Consider the following 20,857-nt stretch of genomic DNA (forward strand, 5'->3'; position numbering starts at 1 on the left):
GAAAAAAGAAGAATTGTTGGTGAAGAGATAGCCCGACTCCTAGTATCCGGCTTCATTATGGAAGTGTACTTTCCAGAATGGCTTGGCAACCCAGTCCTTGTACTGAAGAAAAATAACAAGTGGCGCATGTGTATTGACTACACTAGCCTCAACAAAGCCTGCCCCAAAGATCCATTTGCTCTGCCCCGGATTGATCAAGTGATAGATTCCACAGCCGGATGCGAGCTGCTGTCTTTCCTTGATGCCTACTCCGGCTACCACCAGATCAAGCTGAACCCGGCCGATCGGCTGAAGACCGCCTTCATCACACCATTTGGAGCCTTCTGCTACCTGAACATGACATTCGGCTTGAGAAATGCCGGTGCCACATTCCAGCATTGCATGCAGAAGTGCCTCCTCAAGCAACTCGGCAGAAATGCCCACGTCTACGTAGACGATATTGTGGTGAAGACGGAGAAGCGTGGCACCCTCTTGGAAGATCTCAAGGAGACTTTTGACAATATGTGACGTTTTCAAATAAAGCTCAACATAGAGAAGTGTGTCTTTGGAGTTCCAGCCGGCCAACTCCTTGGCTCCCTTGTCTCAAAATGCAGCATCGAGTGCAACCCTGTGAAGATCAAGGCCATTGAGCGGATGGAGAGACCCACCCAACTACGAGACATCTAGAAGTTCATCGGCTGCTTGACGTCCATCAGCCGCTTCATCAGTCGGCTGGCTGAGAAGGCTCTTCCACTGTACCAGTTAATGAAGAAAACCACTCACTTCGAGTGGAACGACAAGGCGGACGAGGCCTTCCTCCGGCTCAAGAAAATGCTGACTACACAGCCTGTCCTGGCGGCCCCGGCTGATAAGGAGCCCATGTTCCTCTACATCGCCACCACCAACCGGGTGGTCAGCATTGTCATTGTGGTAGAGAGCCCAGAGGACGGCAGGGAAGAGCCGGTCCAGAGGCCGGTGTACTACTTAAGTGAGCTGTTGTCGGCCTCAAAGCAGAATTACCCCCACTACCAAAAGATGTGCTACGGCATGTACTTCGCCGCCAAGAAGCTCAAGCAATATTTCCAAGAGCACTCCATCATGGTCATCTGCACTGCTCCACTGGCCGAGATCATAGGAGACAGAGATGCATCAGGTCGGGTGGCCAAGTGGGCCATCGAGCTGGCCCCCTACACTATTTTCTACCAGCCATGCACCGCCATCAAGTCCCAAGCATTGGACGACTTCCTCGTCGACTGGGCTGAGACCCAGTATCTGCCGCCAGCTCCAGACTCCATCCATTGGCGGATGCACATTGATGGGTCAAAGATGCGAACCGGTTTGGGAGCCGGCATCGTCCTCACCTCTTCCAAAGGCGACAACCTCAGATACACGTGCAAATTCACTTTGCCGCCTCTAACAATGTGGCCAAGTACGGGGCGCTCATACACGGACTCCGACTAGCCAAGGAGATTGGCATCCGCCCGATTCTGTGTTACGGCGACTCGGACTAGGTAGTCCAGTAGTCATTCAGCGACTGGGACGCCAAAGATGCAAACATGGCAAGCTACCTCTTCCTCGTCTAGCAGATCAGAGGATACTTTGACAGGTGTGAGTTCCTTCACGTGCCACGGGCCAACAACGAGCAAGCTGATGCCCTAGCACGGATCGGCTCCACCCGCCAAGTAATACTAGTCGGCGTCTCCATCTAGTGCCTCCGCAAACCGTCTACCAAGCCTTCACCAGAATCAGAGTCCATCTTCATGCAGACTGCTCCTGGAATAGTCGGATCTGGCTCGGGGGCTGCAGCAGCCGGCCCGGGGACATCAGCAGGCGGCTCAGGGACTGCTGCAGTCGCACCCGTCCAGGGGACTTCAGAATCCAGCCCATGGGCTGTAGCAGGTGGCCCGGGGACTTCGGCAGGCGGCACGGGGACTGCAGCAGTCGCACCCGGCCCAGGGATTCTAGAACCGGGCCCGGGGGATGCAGCAGTCGGCCCGGGGACTTCAAAAACACAGCAAACGCCGACCGGCTCCAACCCGCCGCCTCCCAACCTAACCGCCCTCGTACCAGTGGCCGTGATGACAGTGGCAGAAGCACCATCATTGGTGCAACCCATCCTTAACTTCCTGGTGAGCCGCGAGCTACCAGCCGACGAGATCCTGGCACGACAAGCACAATGTCTAGCAGTAGCATACACAATAGTAAACATAGAGCTTGTTAGGCGCATCGTGACTGGGGTTTTCCAACGTTGCGTCGAGCCTGAGAAGGGCAAAGAAATCCTCAGAGACATTCATCAAGGTGAGTGCGGCCACCATGCGGCCTCCAGATCCCTTGTCTCCAAAGCTTTCCACCACGGTTTCTTCTGGCCGACTGCTTTGGATGACACAAAAGACTTGTTCAAGAAGTGCAACGGGTGCCAACGTTTCAGCTCCAAGCAACACCTACCGGCTTCTGCACTCAAGACCACCCCCCTCACTTGGCCTTTCGCCGTCTGGGGGTTGGACATGTTGAGCCCATTCAAGACACCATGCGGCGGCATGACTCATCTGCTGGTCGCCGTGGAAAAATTCACCAAATGGATTGAAGCAAAGCCAATCAAGAAACTGAATTATCCAACTGATGTGACCTTCATTGCAGATATCATTGTCCAGTACGGTGTACCGCCCAACATCATCAACCGACAATGGCACAAACTTTGCCAAAGGCGCCTTGGCCCGTTTCTGTGCAACGCAGGGCATCCGACTGGACTTAGCATATGTTGCCCATCCATAGTCAAACGGACAAGTCGAATGAGAAAACGGCCTCATCCTGTCCGGCATCAAGCCCTGACTGGTCGAGCCACTGGAGCGGTCGGCCGGCTACTGGATTGACGAGCTGCCGGCCGTCCTTTGGAGTCTCTGGACCATGCCGAACAAATCAACCGGCTTCACTCCTTTCTTCCTTGTGTACGGGGCCAAGGCCGTCATCCCAACTGACATTGAGTTTGACTCACCTCGCGTCATCATGTACACGAAGGTGGAAGCAAAGGAAGCACGAGAAGACGGCGCCAACCTGCTGGAAGAAGGCTGGATGTTAGCACTCAGCCGGTCCGCCATCTACCAGCAGGGCTTGCGCCGCTATCACAGCCGAAAGGTCAGGCCTCGATCTTTCCCAGAGGGAGACCTTGTGCTCCGACTTATCCAGCAAACAGTTGGCCAGCACAAGCTCTCGGCCCCATGGGTGGGCCCTTTTGTCATCAGCAAATCTTTGGGCAACGACTCCTACTACCTCATCGACGCGTAGAAGCCAAGGGCATGCAAGAGGGACGATTCCGGCAAGGAGACAGAGTGCCCATGAAACACAAATCTCCCTTGAAGATTTTACAGTTAATGCAGTATGTACCACACTACCTTTTGTATTAAGAGCAAAGACATCGGGTCCCTCGAGGAGCACTCAGGGGCTACCCTTTTTATCTATATGATAAGATTATTCCTATGAATGTGTTATTCTTTTTCTTTCTTCTGGCTGGCACCGGGCCTGACCAGTCAGTCCGGGGGCTTGCCGCCTTCTCCTAAGACCCGCGGTTGGACAAATAGTGTGCCGACATCTAAGCCCTCTCTTGCCATAAGCCGCAGCTCGCAGAGCGACTGTCCGGCTGGCAAGAGCTAAAGGCGGGAAAAGATGTCCACACGAAAAAAGACCAAGGAAAAAATCGGCATAGGACAAGCCGACTCCTTACCTCACCGTCCGGCTGCTGAGCAACCGGCCGTCCGACTTCTCACTTGAATTGGTACATTTTAGGCGGCCAAAGTACTTGTTTATCCCAAAAAACTGCCAAGTCCCTGACCCAGCCACAGGCCGCAGAGCGGCTGTCCGGCTAGCAGGGCGGCAGCCAAAGGGAAGACATCAAAGGAAAAAAGGCCAAAATAGAACAATGAAGCAAGACAGTGTAGAACCTGGCAAAGCACAAATTTTTTGCAATAATTAATTTAAGAGCAAGGCTCACAACCAGAATTCAATAAAGTTTGAATACACCCCCAGCGGATGGAACTACGCGAATTTAACAAGCTTGTTCGAAAGATTACAAAAGCAGGAAAAAATAAGATAAAACTGGCGCCTAGGCGAGAGGAGAAGCAGGCGGGTCCGGCAGGCTAGTGGAGGCAGTGGCGCCGGCTGGTGGAGTGGCTGACTGTTGAGTCTCAGCCTGGTCAGCGTCAGCAGCGGTCGCACGCGGCTCGTTGCTTGAGGCTCGATCGGGCTGAGGCTGGCCGCCCGCTCCATCCTCCGGCACGTCATCTTCGCCATCCTCGCCCTCCTCATCTTCGCCCTTGTTGCTGGAGGTGATCTCCTGCGTTGAGTCATCCTCATCGTTCGAGTTCAGCCCGAACCAGTCGGGTGGCACTGTGGCGCCCCGCTCATCCATCTCGGGGACGAAGACATTGGTGTCGGCGTACTCGGCAAGCGCCGCCGCGCGCTGAGAAAGCTTGCGGTCCACCGCCGCCAGCTCCATTCTGGTTTCAGCTCGTAAAGTGGCCAGCTGGTCCAGATTCATCCCAGGGTACCACGCCTTGACAAACTCCAAGGCAGTCCGCGCACCCGCCCGAGCTGCAACGCCCTTCCAAGCCTCGAAGCGGCCGACTGCTACCTCCAGCCAGTCGGCAGTCCGACTAGGAGTGCGTGGCACTTGGGCGTTCGGCCAGAGGGCGGTCAGCACTTGGGACCCAGCGTGCTGAAGGCGACGGAGCATGCAATGGGCCGGCTGGAGACGTGTCCTGACGGCGAGAAGCTACTCGTTGAGGTTCCGAGGCGCGTTGGACGGAATCTCCGCTCCAACCCTCCTATGCCGCTCGCGCCGTGCCTCGATGGCCTGGCTCACGGCGACGACGTAGCCGGGGAAGAACTCTGCGCAAGAAAAAGATCAAAAATCAAAAGTCGAAAGCCAACTCCTGCCATAGTTGGCGGCACTTCAAAGGGAAAAAGGGACTTACCGTCGATCATGTCCTTGATCTCGCCGTAGCCATCGGCGAGAATTTTTTCCTTCTCGGACCAGTGCGAGCGATGAGTCTCGAACTCGGTTGTGAAGGATTCTTTCGCCTCCTTCAGCTTTTGGAGCTCCGCCTTGTGTCGTTCCGCCTGGTCCGCCAACTCCTTGGTCAGGCGGTCGCACTCCTGGGCCGCCTTGCTGCGCTCCTCCTCCTTGGTGCGCAGCTCGGTCTGGGCCTCTCCCAGGAGCTGCTGCAGGTTGGTGTCTACCCCTACAGAGATAAGAAAGAAAATACGTCAACAATCAACAAACAAGACAAGTAGTTGCCGGGATATCCGGCCCGACTGCTCAGCAGTTGGCACGAATCTCGAGGGCTACATCCCGCGGGTGCACTGACGTGCCCCCACAAAAGAGAAGATGGAGTTTTTACTCCGGCTCTCTGCCAAGTCAGTGTTCCGCTTGGCCAGCTCCTAGACATGGGAGTTGAAGGCGGCTGCGTGGATGTTGTGGTAATCCCGCAACAAAGACAACAGAAGAGAAAACAAGTCAGCACTCGGAACTTATCTTTAAGTTCCGAGCCGTCCGCTCAGCAGCCGGCCCCCAGAACTCGGGGGCGACACCAAGTGGGTGCGCTGGCGCGCCTACACTAGAGATTACAGGAATAAAAAACAAGAAGCAAGAAACATACCCGGACGGCCGTCCGGGTCGCCAAGAACGTCTACGTGTTCTGCTGGAGGGCGGCGCCTTGGGCCTGGAACCGGGCCTGGACGTCCTGCGCGGCCGTGTTTAGAATACCTGTCCCACCTCCACGCGTCCACTCCGGAGGGGCGGCGCTAGTAGCCTCGGCATCAGGGGCTGATGAGCTGGCAGCCCCTATCTCCAGTGGCCGTGGCGCCGAGGCCGCCTTCTCTGCATGACGATGCACTGGAGTCCGGACCGCGGGGGTCAGACCCACCACCAACTCGCCACCGACTGGTGGCACCAGCGGTGCATCTGGCCGACTACTCTAGGCGTCGGCAGTCGGCGTATGCGGGGGCACCTCTACCCCCAAGACAATGGGGCCTCTGCCCTTCCTCTCCATGGCCGGCTGGTCGCCCCCAACCCCTCCAGTCGGCGCCTGGTCCTCCTGCGCCGGTGGCTCCGCACGCAGCGGGATGACGAGCTCTGTAGTCCGGCAGCGGGACTTCTCCTCCGCCTGTGCCTTGGCGGCTGCGTCCGCCTGCGCCTTGGCCGCCGCATTGGCTTGGGTCTTGGTGGCGGCATCAGCCTCTACCTGTGCCGCCTTGGCCACCTTCGCCTTGGTTGCCTCCGCCTTCTCCTTCTCTGCCTGTTCCCACTCCTCGCGCGCCTCCCGCATGTTCCTCTCCGTCGCCTCCTGGAGGTCGGCAAGCGGGTCCATGCGGCAGGGTTCCGCGGAGGTGCCTGCCTCCCCAATCACCGAAGCGGACGGGGCCCGCTCGAGAAAGAGAGAGGGGCACTGTTCATACCAAACAAGAAGAATTAAGAAAAAAAATTGCAAGAAAAGAAGAAAAGCAAATGCAAAGCAACAACGGAAAGGTTAAAATACTTATGTAGACACCACTGAGTGTTGCTTCGGAGCCCCCTGGAGTTGGGCCGCCTTCGTGGCGGCCTCCTGCCGCCTGGTCGCGGCAACCCAAGACTTGGGCTTCTTGGGCCGACTGCCGTATAGCCCGGCGTCGGGTCGGCGCTTCGGCGCGCATCCTACTGCAGTCAGCGCGGCCGAAGAGCTCGCGCTCGCCTTGCCGGTGCCATGAGAACGGCGCGGATCGTTGTCCTCCTTGTCATCATCCGGCCAATCCTCAAGGCCGCTTGTTGAGGAGCCTCCTGTTACACCACTACCACCGCCTGTGGCGTCGTCATCTTCCATGGCGGCCGCCCCCAAGTCGGGGTCGTCCACGTCGCTCACAGCCCGGTTCGGCTGGTATTGATGGCCTGGCTCCAGGGTGTCGGCGGCCGACTGGGTCGAGAGGATCTACACCATGGCTGACTGGTCAGGCACCAGAAGAGGAACACGGACAAATGAAGGGAAAAGAATCAAAAGACTCACTGCAGGTGGAGGGTGTGCGCGACTGTACGACGGCTTGCCGAACCGCCACTCCTTCTCCGAGAGCTTGCAGTTGGAGAAGTAGTGTACCAGCCGGACGACGTCCACATCCAGCATCTCCTTGGTGCTCATCCGGCATGGATCCCGGTGCCCGCTCATACGGCAGATAATGTGGGGCCGGGACTGGAGGGCAAGCAGTCGTCGAGCCACAAAGGCGGTCAGCAGATCCGTCATCACCTGAAGTTGGGTGAGAGCGGCGGAGGAGGTGGCCGACAGGGTCTTTGGCCGAAATTGCCAGTTGGTGCGAGGCTCGGCCGGTGGCCCAGCTGTATAAGCCGGCAGGTTGATGTAGTCCTCCATTGGGTGGACGTTCTTGATGTAAAAGTAGGATTTCTACCACAGGTTGGCCGACTGCAGGAGAGAGAGAGAGAAAGCCGGAAGCGGACCCCTGTCCCCGAGGGGTGCACTGCGATGCAGGCTCCGCACTAGGCCGCCTCGTTCTTGGCTGCGGTACCCAGCTTGAGGTAGAACACTCCCCCCAGAGCTCAAGGGTGGGGAGTATGCCGAGGTAGCCTTCCCAAAGAGTGACGAAGGTGGCCACCAACACCATCGTGTTCCACGTGAGGTGGTGAGGCTAGACCTTGTAGAAAGAAAGAAAAGAGCGGAAGAAGCTGCTCGTCGGCAGGTCGAAGCCGCGAAGAAAGTGTGACCAGAAGATGACACGTTCGCCGTCCTCCGGCACCGGCGAGATCTCCACCTCCGGAGGAACACGCGCCTTCACTCGTGCCTCATGAGGCAGCCGGCGCGTCTGGTGAAGGAAGGTGAGGTGATCTTCATGAATGTTGGAGCCGTCCCTGTCGTCGTCCCGTTCGCGCGCCATAAGTGTGGATGCTGGACGGAGGCGTGCCGCGGCGACAAGTGGGCAAGCCCGCGGTGGAGGAAGGAAGCTTCGAAACGAGGGGGCCCGGCGACGGCGAACTGCTGCAGCACGTCGGCTAGAGGAAGGGGCGCGACGGCAGCAATAAGGATAGGAAGGATAAAGGCAGCAACGGGAGAGGAGGGTGCGCGTCCGTTCTGCCGCCCCTCCTCCCCCTACTTATAGCCCCCTGGCGGCGGAGCCGAGGGGGCATGATGTGGGGGGTCGTGGGATTAACTGCGCCCACTTCCCCACGACCCCACATTTATCGCGCGGTAAAAGCGTGCATTAACTGCATGCGGAAGTGCAACCACTCGCCTCAGCCGCAGCGGATCCACTCATGTGCCGAGGCCTTGTAGTGGCGGGCCCCGGCCTGCGGCGATGTCCCGTCGCGCGTGTGGGATGGCAGGCCGGCCCGGCCTGCTGGTGCCGCATGGTGGGCAAGCAATGAGCATTAAGCCTATCACCCGGCAGGCGTGCCACTCGACCGCCACCATGATGTTTCGAATTCACCAGGCAGCCAGCCTGGTCATGGCCGGCTCCTAGCTATCGGCGCCTCAAGAAGACGGACAAAGCAAATTGACCAGACAACTCAGAGTAGGAAGCTGCTGGGGCTCCTCACTTTTTCAGCCACGGCACCCCCACCAGCTTCGGGGACTACTGTCGGAGTAAATGACCACGGGTAGCCTCATCGGCCCCCTTGGTATTTCAAGACATCAGGGCCGACTGCACCCCTCACATCTCCTGGACAAACGACTGCCTCCTTGGGCCGGCTGGTCCAAGCGGCCGACTGCTAGAAGGCGGAAGAATACTAGAAGGCGGCTACAAGGCGGTCAGCTTCCAGCACGCGGCCCCTCGTCCCCTCAAATTCTGCACCCACATAACCGCGACGGGACATGGCGTGGCTACAGTGCAACCTGCCACCACCGAATCCTGGGCTGAGCGCGGCTACAGTACGAGCGTACCTGGCGGACGACCCCAATCCAGCGGGGTACTGTAGCCATGCTGCCCTTGACGTCACCTACTACCTTGGGAGCTACGCTCCCAGGACAGCCTATCGGTATGGCCTGCAGGTGGTGGGCCCTACCTGTCGGCAAGCCCCAGAAGGCGGCAAAACCCTAGCAGGCAGCAATGGGAGCTGTCCGCCTCCTAGCAGGCGGCCCCTCCCCTCCTCAAAGTCTATGTGTCATTAACCAGAAGAGACGGGGAATGGCTACAGTGAACGCCCACCAGGCGGAGGTACTGTAGCCACGCTTCCCCAGACAAAGCATCCATCATTAGTAGAAAGGCTACAATACGGAGTGATCAACCAGACCCGCAAGCGGCGGGCATGGCCTGTCGGCCGAGTACACGACAGCCGGCAGGACCCACCAAGTAGCAGGCCCCAGCAACTGGCGGATAAGCCGATGTCTAGAGAGACTGACGGCCAGGTCCTACACCCGGCCAGATTACCAGCGCCGTACTCTTGTCCCTCTCCATGATTAGCCATCCTTTGGCATATGTCGCTCCACAAACCCGACAGTTGTATTGCGCCTTTATATGACAACCTTTATTATGCATTCTGTCGCTTTTATTCTTTGTCATCCAAGTTCGTACAATGCTCAATTTTCTCTTACACTAAATGATCTCACACTTTTAGAAGCAATTTTTATTGCCTTTTTGCACCGATGACAACTTACTTGAGGGATCTTTCTCAATCCCTAGGTAGGTATGGTGGACACTCGAAAAAGGTTTGCGTTTAAGGGTTTTTGGATGCACAAGTAGTATCTCTACTTAGTGCGGAATATTTGGCTAGAAAAGATAGGGGCAAGCACCACATGTTGAAGGATCTATGACAATATGACTTCTATGTGAATATAAACAAACATAAACCATTAAGTTGTCTTCCTTGTCCAATGTCAACAATTTTGTCATATAATATTTTGATGAGGGCTCCCAATCACAAAAGATTTCTAGGATAGTATATTTATATGTGAATCTTCTCTTTCCTTATTAATTCTTTCATGAGTTGCATCATTGACTAATGCTATGTTTGTCAATCTCTAATAAAATTTCCTACTTATACTTTTCCTTATGTGGTGCTATCACCTACCATAGGATTAGTATATAATCTCATTACGTTATTTCTTTCCTTTTATTTATTTCCTTTCTCTTTTTCTTTCTTTCTTTCTTATTTCTTTTCTTTATTTGCAACATGAAAGTAAACAAAGCAAAAACTCAAACTAAACTTTATTATATAACTTGCACACGATTACAATGATAGATCACTAACACTATTGCATGATGCTGCTAACGTGACACTACGATTAGAGACCCTTTCACGAAATTGTGGGCGATGCATCAATCACAAACGGGATGTAAAAAACAGTCAAAAAGGTGCAATATATTTGCAATGGAGGATGCATCAAACACGGTTCAGATTTTAGTTGTGTGTGCAGTCCAGGGAATACGGTTCACTCCAATGAACTGTTTGCGATGAGGCCAAACAAAAGAAACGGGCGGTCTGATGAAGGCGTGTGCGATTCAGAGGATACGGTTCACTCGGATGAACTGTTTGTGATTAGGCAACACAAAAGAAACGAGCAGCTATATGAAGGTGTGTGCTATATACAACATATGGTTCACTCGGATGAACTGTTTGTGATTAGGCAACACAAAAGAAACGGTCAGCCAGATCAAGGTGTGCGTGATTAAGGGCATACGCTTCAGAAGGATTAACTGTTTGCGATTAGGCAATAGAACAGAAATGGGTAAGCCAGATCAAAGTGTCTGTGATTGATGGCATACACTTCACATGGATGAACTGTTTGCAATTACCCACAACAAACTGAAACAGTTAGATAGATCAATGTGTGTGCGCTAGACGGGCACACCCATTCTAATTAAAAGAGTGTGCGCGATGGTAATAACGAGCGCGCACGGTTGTTGGAACAAGATGTGCGCTGACATTGCCTATTGCGGTGCACCCTATGGTGCAAATGCCACATACGCGGCAGAGAAGGCGTACATGCCCATGTTACGCCTTTCGGGAATAGTGCCGCACTTATAATCGTCAGTAAATTTTGAGCATGTGTCCCGTCACATTCCAAATTGCGAACCTGTTCACGCCGATCAAAACCTAAACAGTTTCCCCCTTAGGAGCGTATTACTACGCGGTTATAAATACTACTACTCCAAGATGATTGCACATTCCTTCTCAACTCCTCATCCACAAAAATTCAAAAACAAACAAGTCATTCATCATCGTTCCCTTGCGTCCGCCATGGCCAGCGTGAGTTCTGGGTCGAGAGATTGCCACCAGGGAGAGGCGAGCCTAGAAGCGGGAGCACGAGAGATGTCCCGCCTAGCCGCGAAAGCAGCCAACATGTCCTGCCGCACGGCCGTAGTAGCAGAGAGGTCCCCCTGTGCCGCTGAAGCAGCACGGTGGACACGCCGCACCGTCGATGCAGCAGACTGGTCCGGCCGCACCGCGGAAGCAGAAGAGATGTCCCACCGCGCCGCGAATGCAGCAGAGATGTCCTCCCTTGCTGCGGCGGCCTGGGAAAATGCCTCGCGGGTAGGTGAGGACTCTTACAGGCGCATGCGTTCCCTCATCCTTAGGCAGATGGATCAGATCTCCAGGTGGGCAAGGTTGCAGGATGACCTGCCAGCTTCGTTTGAACAGTCTACTGACGTCATCCGGTGTCACAGCCCTAGAACACCTGAGTGTAATAGTTGCATAAGTGAGCATGCATCATGTTTAAATTCAAGAAACTTAAATTGAGGAAAGTGAAAGCCTCATAAATCAATTTAAAAGAAGGGCAAGAACCCTTTAAATTGCATTTATTTCCAAATTCAAAAAGAATAGTGATTTAAATTCAGTGCCCAAAATATTCCACAAAAATGTTCACTATTTTTGGTTTGTTCTCAAAGCCTTGCCAAAATTATCAAACATTTATGAAGGCATTTTGGAAACAATGAATGCAATTTAAAGGGTTCTTGCCCTTCTTTTAAATTGATTTACGAGGCTTTCACTTTCCTCAATTTAAGTTTCTTGAATTTAAACATGATGCATGCTCACTGATGCAACTATTACACTCAGGTGTTCTAGGGCTGTGACATCCGGCAACTAAATGAGAGCAATGCGAAGCTCCGGGCCGAGCGCGACCTGGTGAGGGCGAAGATCGTCGGAAGTGCGGAGCAGTAGGAGCAGAGCACTTCCTTGTTGAAGAGGACCGGAGTCATCATCGAGAAACTTATGGACGAGAATTCCATGCTGCGCATCGAGCGCAGAAGGCGGGTGGAGGAATCCATGGATGCTCTCAACCAGTATCTTGAGGACAAGAAAGAGCTCGTCGCCGCCCACCGCAGAGGCTAGTTGTCTTCCTTTTCTTTTCCCCTTGTGTATATCAGGCGTTGCCGCATGTGGCTTTTTTTAATTATGTTTATAAATATGTAAGACAATTATTATCCAATGTCATCATCCTTATATTCATCATGCTTGCTATAAGTCGCAGTCGATGCTATATAGGCCTGTCAGATCTTACATCAAGATCCATGCAAAACTTTCTTTTTGGATTTTCATTTTTCTCTCTTAAATCTCAGTCCAGTGAGACATATAGCCACTCCGTAGAACAGGTGCTCAGGCGCCATTAATGGAGATGTTGGGAGGGAGGTGCGCGGCGGGTAGCGGTCAAAAGGGCTCTCCTCCCGATGAGCACGCGCAGGGGTCTGATCGCACGCCTCCCGTACTCAAATAGCTACCCCGCATGGCACCTCCTAGCCAATTAAAAAAGGGGATGCATGGCCGCACGTAATTGGTAAGTCGAATGCCCACGGTTTCAATAATACTTGTGTTTCCGATTTGTAATGTGCCATCACTTGTTCCAAAATAACTTTATTGATTGTTAATGTGTGCGCCTTCGCAAATCGGACAGAAAAATTACCACAACATGTTGGTGCCATGTCATAAGACCATGCCAAGTTTCATGATTTTCAGGTGTTTTGGGAATTACAGGAATTAAAAAACCAAGTTTCTCAATCTTTTCGGCCGAGCCACGATGCCGAGATGTTTGAATTTCACTCACATCTCTTGCATGGGACCTAGAAATTCACCCAAGGACACACATGTGATTTTGCAAACAACTTTGGTGCACTGGAGCATGTGCTTGTAGTTCAAATTTGAATTATGCACATTAAATGCCCAGAAACTCAATTAATGTACAAAAAAGGCCAAACGAACCCGGCATAATTCCAAAATTTAGCATGGTACTTCTATTTGGTCTAATCTGGGTGTGTAAAAAAATTAAGGCAGGAGAAGGCAATGTACGTATCTCGTTTCGCACACGGAGGTGACACGTTCCCTCTCGGAACCATGAGCCTTCTTGAGGGAAGCTCCGGTTTGCAAGAAGCTTACACCAAAGCTTGTCCCAATTCGGCCAAAAAAATTACCGCAACATGTTGGTGCCATGTCATGACACCATGCCAACTTTCATGATTTTCAGGCGTGTTTTGGAAATAAAGGAATTAAAAAACCAAGTTTCTCAATCTTTCTGACCGAGCCACGACGCCCGGATGTTTGAATTTCACTCCAATCTCTTGCATGGGACCTAGAAATTCACCCAAGGACACACATGTGATTTTTTCAAACAACATTGGTGCACTGGAGGCTGTGCTTGTAGTTCAAATTTGAATTATGCACATTAAATACCCAAAAACTCAATTATTGTATAAAAAAGGCGAAATGATCCCAGAATAATTCCAAAATTTAGGAAGGTACTTCTATTTGGTCTAATCTGGCTGTGTAAAAAAATTAAGGCGGGAGAAGGCAGTGTATGTATGTCGTTTCGCACACGGAGGTGACACGTTCCCTCTCGGAACCACGAGCCTTCTTGAGGGAAGATCCGGTTTGCAAGAAGCTTGCAACAAAGCTTGTCCCAATTCGGCCAAAACAATTACCGCAGCATGTTGGTAACATGTCATGACACCATGCCAAGTTTCATGATTTCCAGGCGTGTTTTGGAATTACATGAATTAAAAAACCAAGTTTCTCAATCTTTTTGGCCGAGCCACGACGCCCAGATGTTTGAATTTCACTCCAATCTATTGCATGGGACCTAGAAATTCACCCAAGGACACACATGTGATTTTTCAAACAACTTTGGTGCATTGGAGGCTGTGCTTGTAGTTAAAATTTGAATTATGCACATTAAATGCCCAGAAACTCAATTAATGTATAAAAAAGGCGAAACAAGCCTGGAATAATTCCAAAATTTAGCACAGTACTTCTATTTGGTCTAATCTGGCTGTGTAAAATAATTAAGGCGGGAGAAGGCAGTGTACGTATGTCGTTTCGCACATGGAGGTGACACGTTCCCTCTCGGAACCACGAGCCATCTTGAGAGAAGATCCGGTTTGCAAGAAGCTGCTACCTCTTGAGCACTGCGTTGGTTTTCCTGAAGAGGAAGGGATGATGCAGCAAAGTAGCGTAAGTATTTCCCTCAGTTTTTGAGAACCAAGGTATCAATCCAATAGGAGGCTACGCACGAGTCCCTCGTACCTGCACAAAACAAATAAATCCTCGCAACCAACGCGAATAGGTGTTGTCAATCCCTACACGGCCACTTACGAGAGTGAGATCTGATAGATATGATAAGATAATATTTTTGGTATTTTTTTGATAAAGATGTAAAGTAAAATAAAGGCAAAGTAAAAAGCAAAGGAAATAACTAATTAAGTAGTAGGAGATTAATATGATAAAGATAGACCCGGTGGCCATAGGTTTCACTAGCGGCTTCTCTCGAGAGCATAAGTATTCTACGGTGGGTGAACAAATTACTGTTGAGCAATTGACAGAATTGAGCATAGTTATGAGAATATCTAGGTATGATCATGTATATAGGCATCACGTTCGAGACAAGTAGACCGACTCCTGCCTGCATCTACTACTATTACTCCACTCATCGACCGCTATCTAGCATGCATCTAGAGTATTAAGTTAAAAACAGAGTAACGCCTTAAGCAAGATGACATGATGTAGAGGGATAAACTCATGCAATATGATGAAAACCCCATCTTGTTATCCTCGATGGCAACAATACAATACGTGCCTTCCTGCCCCTACTGTCACTGGGAAAGGACACCGCAAGATTGAACCCAAAGCTAAGCACTTCTCCCATTGCAAGAAAGATCAATCTAGTAGGCCAAACCAAACTAATAATTCAAAGAGACTTGCAAAGATAACCAATCATACATAAAGAATTCACAGAAGATTCAAATATTATTCATAGATAGACTTGATCATAAACCCACAATTCATCGGTCTCAACAAACACACCACAAAAAGAAGATTACATCGAATAGTTCTCCACAAGAGAGGGGGAGAACATTGTATTGAGATCCAAAAAGAGAGAAGAATCCATCTAGCTAATAACTATGGACGCGTAGGTCTGAGGTAAACTACTCACACTTCATCGGAGAGGCTATGGTGTTGATGTAGAAGCCCTCCGTGATCGATGCCCCCTCCGGCGGAGCTCCGGAATAGGCCCCAAGATGGGATCTCATGGATACAGAAAGTTGCGGCAGTGGAATTAGGTTTTTGGCTCCGTTTCTGATTGTTTGGGGGTACATAGGTATATATAGGAGGAAGGAGTATGTCGGTGGAGCAACAGGGGGCCCACGAGGGTGGAGGGCGCGCCTGGTGGGGGTTGGCGCACCCCCTACCTCGTGGCCTCCTCTTTTGTGTCTTGACGTAGGGTCCAAGTCTCCCGGGTCTTGTTTGTTGAGAAAATCAGGTTCACGAAGGTTTCTTTCCGTTTGGACTCCGTTTGATATTCCTTTTCTTCGAAACCCTAAAACAGGCAAAAACATTAATTCTGGGTTGGGCCTCCAGTTAATAGGTTAGTCCCCAAAATAATATAAAAGTGGATAATAAAGCCCAATAATGTCCAAAACAGTAGATAATATAACATGGGGCAATCAAAAATTATAGATACGTTGGAGAGTATCAAGCATCCCCAAGCTTAATTCATGCTCGTCCTCGAGTAGGTAAATGATAAAAACAGAATTTTTGATGCGGAGTGCTACTTGGCATAATTTTTAATGTAATTCTTCTTAATTGTGGTATGAATATTCAGATCCGAAAGATTCAAGACAAAAGTTTAATATTGACATAAAAATAATAATACTTCAAGCATACCAACAAAGCAATTATGTATTCTCAAAAGTACATGGCCAAAGAAAGTTATCCCTACAAAATCATATAGTCTGGCTAAGCTCCATCTTCACCACACAAAATATTTAAATCATGCACAACCCCGATGACAAACCAAGCAATTGTTTCATACTTTTGACATTCTCAAAACTTTTTCAATTTTCACGCAATACATGAGCGTGAGCCATGGACATAGCACTATAGGTGGAATAGAACGGTGGTTGAGGAGAAGACAAAAAGGGGAAGATAGTCTCACATCAAGTAGGCGTATCAACGGGCTATGGAGATGCCCGTCAATAGATATCAATGTGAGTGAGTAGGGATTTCCATGCAACAGATGCACTAGAGCTATAAGTATATGAAATCTCAAAAAGAAACTAAGTGGGTGTGCATCCAACTTGCTTGCTCATGAAGACCTAGGCGATTTGAGGAAGCCCATCATTGGAATATACAAGCCAAGTTCTATAATGAAAATTCCCACTAGTATATGAAAGTGATAACATGATAGACTCTCTACTATGCATATCATGGTGCTACTTTGAAGCACAAGTGTGGTAAAAGGATAGTAACATTGTCCCTTCTCTCTTTTTCTCTCATTTTTTTATTTGGGCATTTCTCTTTTTTTATGGCCTCTTTTCTTTCTTTCTTTTTCGTCTGGAGTCTCATCCCGACTTGTGGGGGAATCATAGTCTCCATCATCCTTTCCTCACTGGGACAATGCTCTAATAATGATGATCATCACACTTTTATTTTTCTTACAACTCAAGAATTACAAGTCGATTCTTAGAACAAAATATGACTCTGTATGAATACCTCGAGCGGTGTATCGGGATATGCAATGAATCAAGAGTGACACGTATGAGAGAATCATGAATGGTGGATTTTACACAAATATGATGTCAACTACATGATCATGCTAAGCAATATGACAATGATGGAGTGTGTCATAATAAAAAGAAGGTGGAAAGTTGCATGGAAATATATCTCGGAATGGCTATGGAAATGCCATAATAGGTAGGTATGGTGGTTGTTTTGAGGAAGGTATATGGTGGGTGTATGATACCGGCGAAAGGTGCGCGGTATTAGAGAGGCTAGCAAAGATGGAAGGGTGAGAGTGCGTATAATCCATGGACTCAACATTAGTCATAAAGAACTCATATACTTATTGCAAAAATCTACAAGTTATCAAAGCAAATATTACAGGCATGCTCCTAGGGGGATAGATTGGTAGGAAAATACCATCGCTCGTCCCCGACCGCTACTCATAAGGAAGACAATCAAAAAATAAATCATGCTCCGACTTCATCACATAACGGTTCACCATACGTGCATGCTACGGGAATCACAAACTTTAACACAAGTATTCTTCAAATTCACAACTACTCAACTAGCACAACTTTAATATCACCATCTTCATATCTCAAAACAATTATCAAGCATCAAACTTCTCATAGTATTCAACACACTCATAAGAAAGTTTTATTATTAATCTTGCGTACCAAGCATATTAGGATTTTAAGCAAATTACCATGCTATTTAAGACTCTCAAAATAATCTAAGTGAAGCACGAGAGATCAATAGTTTCTACAAAACAAATCCACCACCGTTCTCTAAAAGATATAAGTGAAGCACTAGAGCAAAACTATATAACTCAAAAGATATAAGCGAAGCACATAAAGTATTCTAACAAATTTCAAATCAAGATGGCTCTCTCAAAAGGTGTGTACAGCAAGGATGATTGTGGTAAACTAACAAATAAAGAGACAAATCATACAAGACGCTCCAAGCAAAACACATATCATGTGGCGAATAAAAATATAGCTCCAAGTAAAGTTACCGATAGAAGTAGACGAAAGAGGGGATGCCTTCCGGGGCATCCCCAAGCTTTGGCTTTTAGGTGTCCTTAGATTATCTTGGGGGTGCCATGGGCATCCCCAAGCTTAGGCTCTTGCCACTTCTTGTTCCATAATCCATCAAATCTTACCCAAAACTTGAAAACTTCACAACACAAAACTTAAAGTAGAAAATCTCGTGAGCTCCGTTAGCGAAAGAAAACAAAAGACCACTTCAAGGTAATGTAATGAACTCATTCTTTATTTATATTGGTGTTATACCTACTATATTCCAACTTCTCTATGGTTTATAAACTATTTTACTAGCCATAGATTCATCAAAATAAGCAAACAACACACGAAAAACAGAATCTGTCAAAAACAGAACAGTCTGTAGTAATCTGTAGCTTAGCGCAAGATCTGGAACCCCAAAAATTCTAAAATAAACTGCTGGACGTGAGAAATTTATCTATTAATCATCTGCAAAAAGAATTAACTAAATAGCACTTTTCAATTAAAAATGGTAGTAGTTATCGTGAGCGCTAAGGTTTCTGTTTTTTACAGCAAGTGTAACAAGACTTTTCCCAAGTTTTCCCAACGGTTCTACTTGGCACAAACACTAATTAAACAAAAAAAACAACCAAAACAGAGGTGTAACATTCCAAATTTTCAATTTGGAATTTTATACATTAGAGCATCATGCATATCATATTTTATTTTTGCATTTTGGTTGATCCTAGAAATTCTACGCAACTCAATGACCCACGGAGAGAGTTGGGGATTTCGTTATTTTCATATTTGAGTTTTCTCAAATTTTGAGAATAGGATCATTTGATTTTATTTATTTTATCATCAATTCTTTCTATTACAAAAATATGAGAGAGGGAATAAAATGACTTTCCCAAAATAAAGAAATATTGAGGATTTAATAATAAAATCAAATAAGCTTTTATTTCGGAGTTTTTCGGTGTTTTATTTGAATTTAGGAAAAATGTACATTTTTCAAAGTTGCAATTAGGGCCCAAATAAATGTTCACCTTGTGCGGCTTGATTTTAGAAGCTCGTGAAAATTTATTTCGGAATTTTTGGAGTCCATTTATTATTTCTTTTTATTTTTCTTCCAAGCGGAATAATTAAAAAAAACGAACCGACTTCGGGCCGTACCCGAGCGGGACACCGCCCGGGGGCAGCCTTTAAATAGCGCCGCCCCGAGCCACCCCAGCCCATCAGCCCCACCTCGATCCGCGCGCGCCCCCGGAGCCGCCTTTGCCGACGATCCCGCCGCCCGAGGTTCGTCGCGCCTCGATTTCCGTGCCGAAAAAAGAAAGAAAAAAAATTTCGGCGTTCATCATTTTTCTTTTTCTCGGATTAAATCCGCGATTTTTCTGATCGCGATTCCTGATACGATTTTCGTTTTAGTTTAACTTTTCGCTCGTTTATCGGAATCAGGCGATTCAAGCGCCTAGAGTTTCGTCTTGAAACCCTCTATCCGTTTAACCAACTTAAACAAGTTTTTGTTACTGTAAAATTTGCCCTAGATCCAGATTACTAGAACGAAGTTGTTTTCTTGCGCCGTTTGACTATCATTGCTTCCTTCGATTTGATTCTTTTTGCCAACCGGAGTTCTTAAGTTGAACCTTCTGGTTAGATCTATTATTTGAGTTTTACCTGTGCATTAGATGAGTACTTATTGTATGCTTGTTTGTTTGTCTGCGATAGAATACCCGGAGTGCGCCGCCTGTTACTTCGAATCGTTAGGTTTCACAGATCATCAGCAAGGCAAGTAACACTTTGATCATACCTTTTCTACTACCCAGTTTTATTGCATTAGATCAATCCTAACACATTGCATGATTAGGATCTAATTAAATTGTGGGATGGGAAGTAGATGAGGTAGTACCTATTACCTGTTTATTTTCAAACCTTTGGGAGTTACTTCTACGTTTACTTATTATGCCATGCTATGCTAGTAGACATGGATTGAGTGAGTGAAATCCATGACAGATGTGAGATTGTTAATTAATGGTTTATCTAAGGTGGCAACTTAAACACACATCTGGGTGGATTGAGGCACCTGGGTATTCCAGGACTTTCCTATTTTCTTTGGACCGCCACCCAGGCTCAAAGGGATCATGAGACTATTCATACTAGAAACTTCCATGTGCAGCCACAAGCTATTATGGGCTCTAGCATAGTTGACTAAGTCGTGCGAACTCTTACAGTGGTAGACTAGTAGATGTAGGGGATGTAGGTGGTACGGTCTACCCATCGTAAGGTGCTAGCGCTTCTGAAAGACTATGTCTCGGTCATCCATCTTCTCAAACACCATGTAGTGCGAGAAACCAAACGGAGGCGATCGAGTCTTGTGGGGAAAAGTGTGCAAACCTCTGCAGAGTGTAATAAACTAATCATGGTTAGCCGTGTCCCCGGTTATGGACATCTTGAGTATCTAGTACTTGGATTTTCATGTGAATCTCAACATGTTACTCTAAATTAATTTCGTTGGGTTATGTTTAATGATGATGCTTAATTGGGATTGAGAATGCTGTCAACCATTCTCAATGTTTAACAACCACCATGATAGTAATTAAATTTATTCCTTTGAAGTAGGGAAAAATTGGCTTTACGCAAAACTATAACCATAGAGCTTTCCACCAGCCAAATATGCATATAGTATAGCTGTTTCATTCCATTATCCTCTATGTGTTACCTTGCCATCATATTCCATGTGCTGACCCATTTCGGGCTGCAACGTTAATGTTGCAGACTTTTCAGACGACGATTAAGGAGTTTTTAGGTCGTGGTTCTATACTCAGTGATGTCGTTGGAGTTGATGGACTCACTTATCTTCCAAGCCTTCCACTGTTATCGTTATTAGATGGCTTTAAGCCATATTTATTGTAATAAGTTC

The sequence above is a fragment of the Triticum aestivum genome, chromosome 5A, assembly GCF_018294505.1.
Source record: "Triticum aestivum cultivar Chinese Spring chromosome 5A, IWGSC CS RefSeq v2.1, whole genome shotgun sequence".
Taxonomy (NCBI): Eukaryota; Viridiplantae; Streptophyta; class Magnoliopsida; order Poales; family Poaceae; genus Triticum; species Triticum aestivum.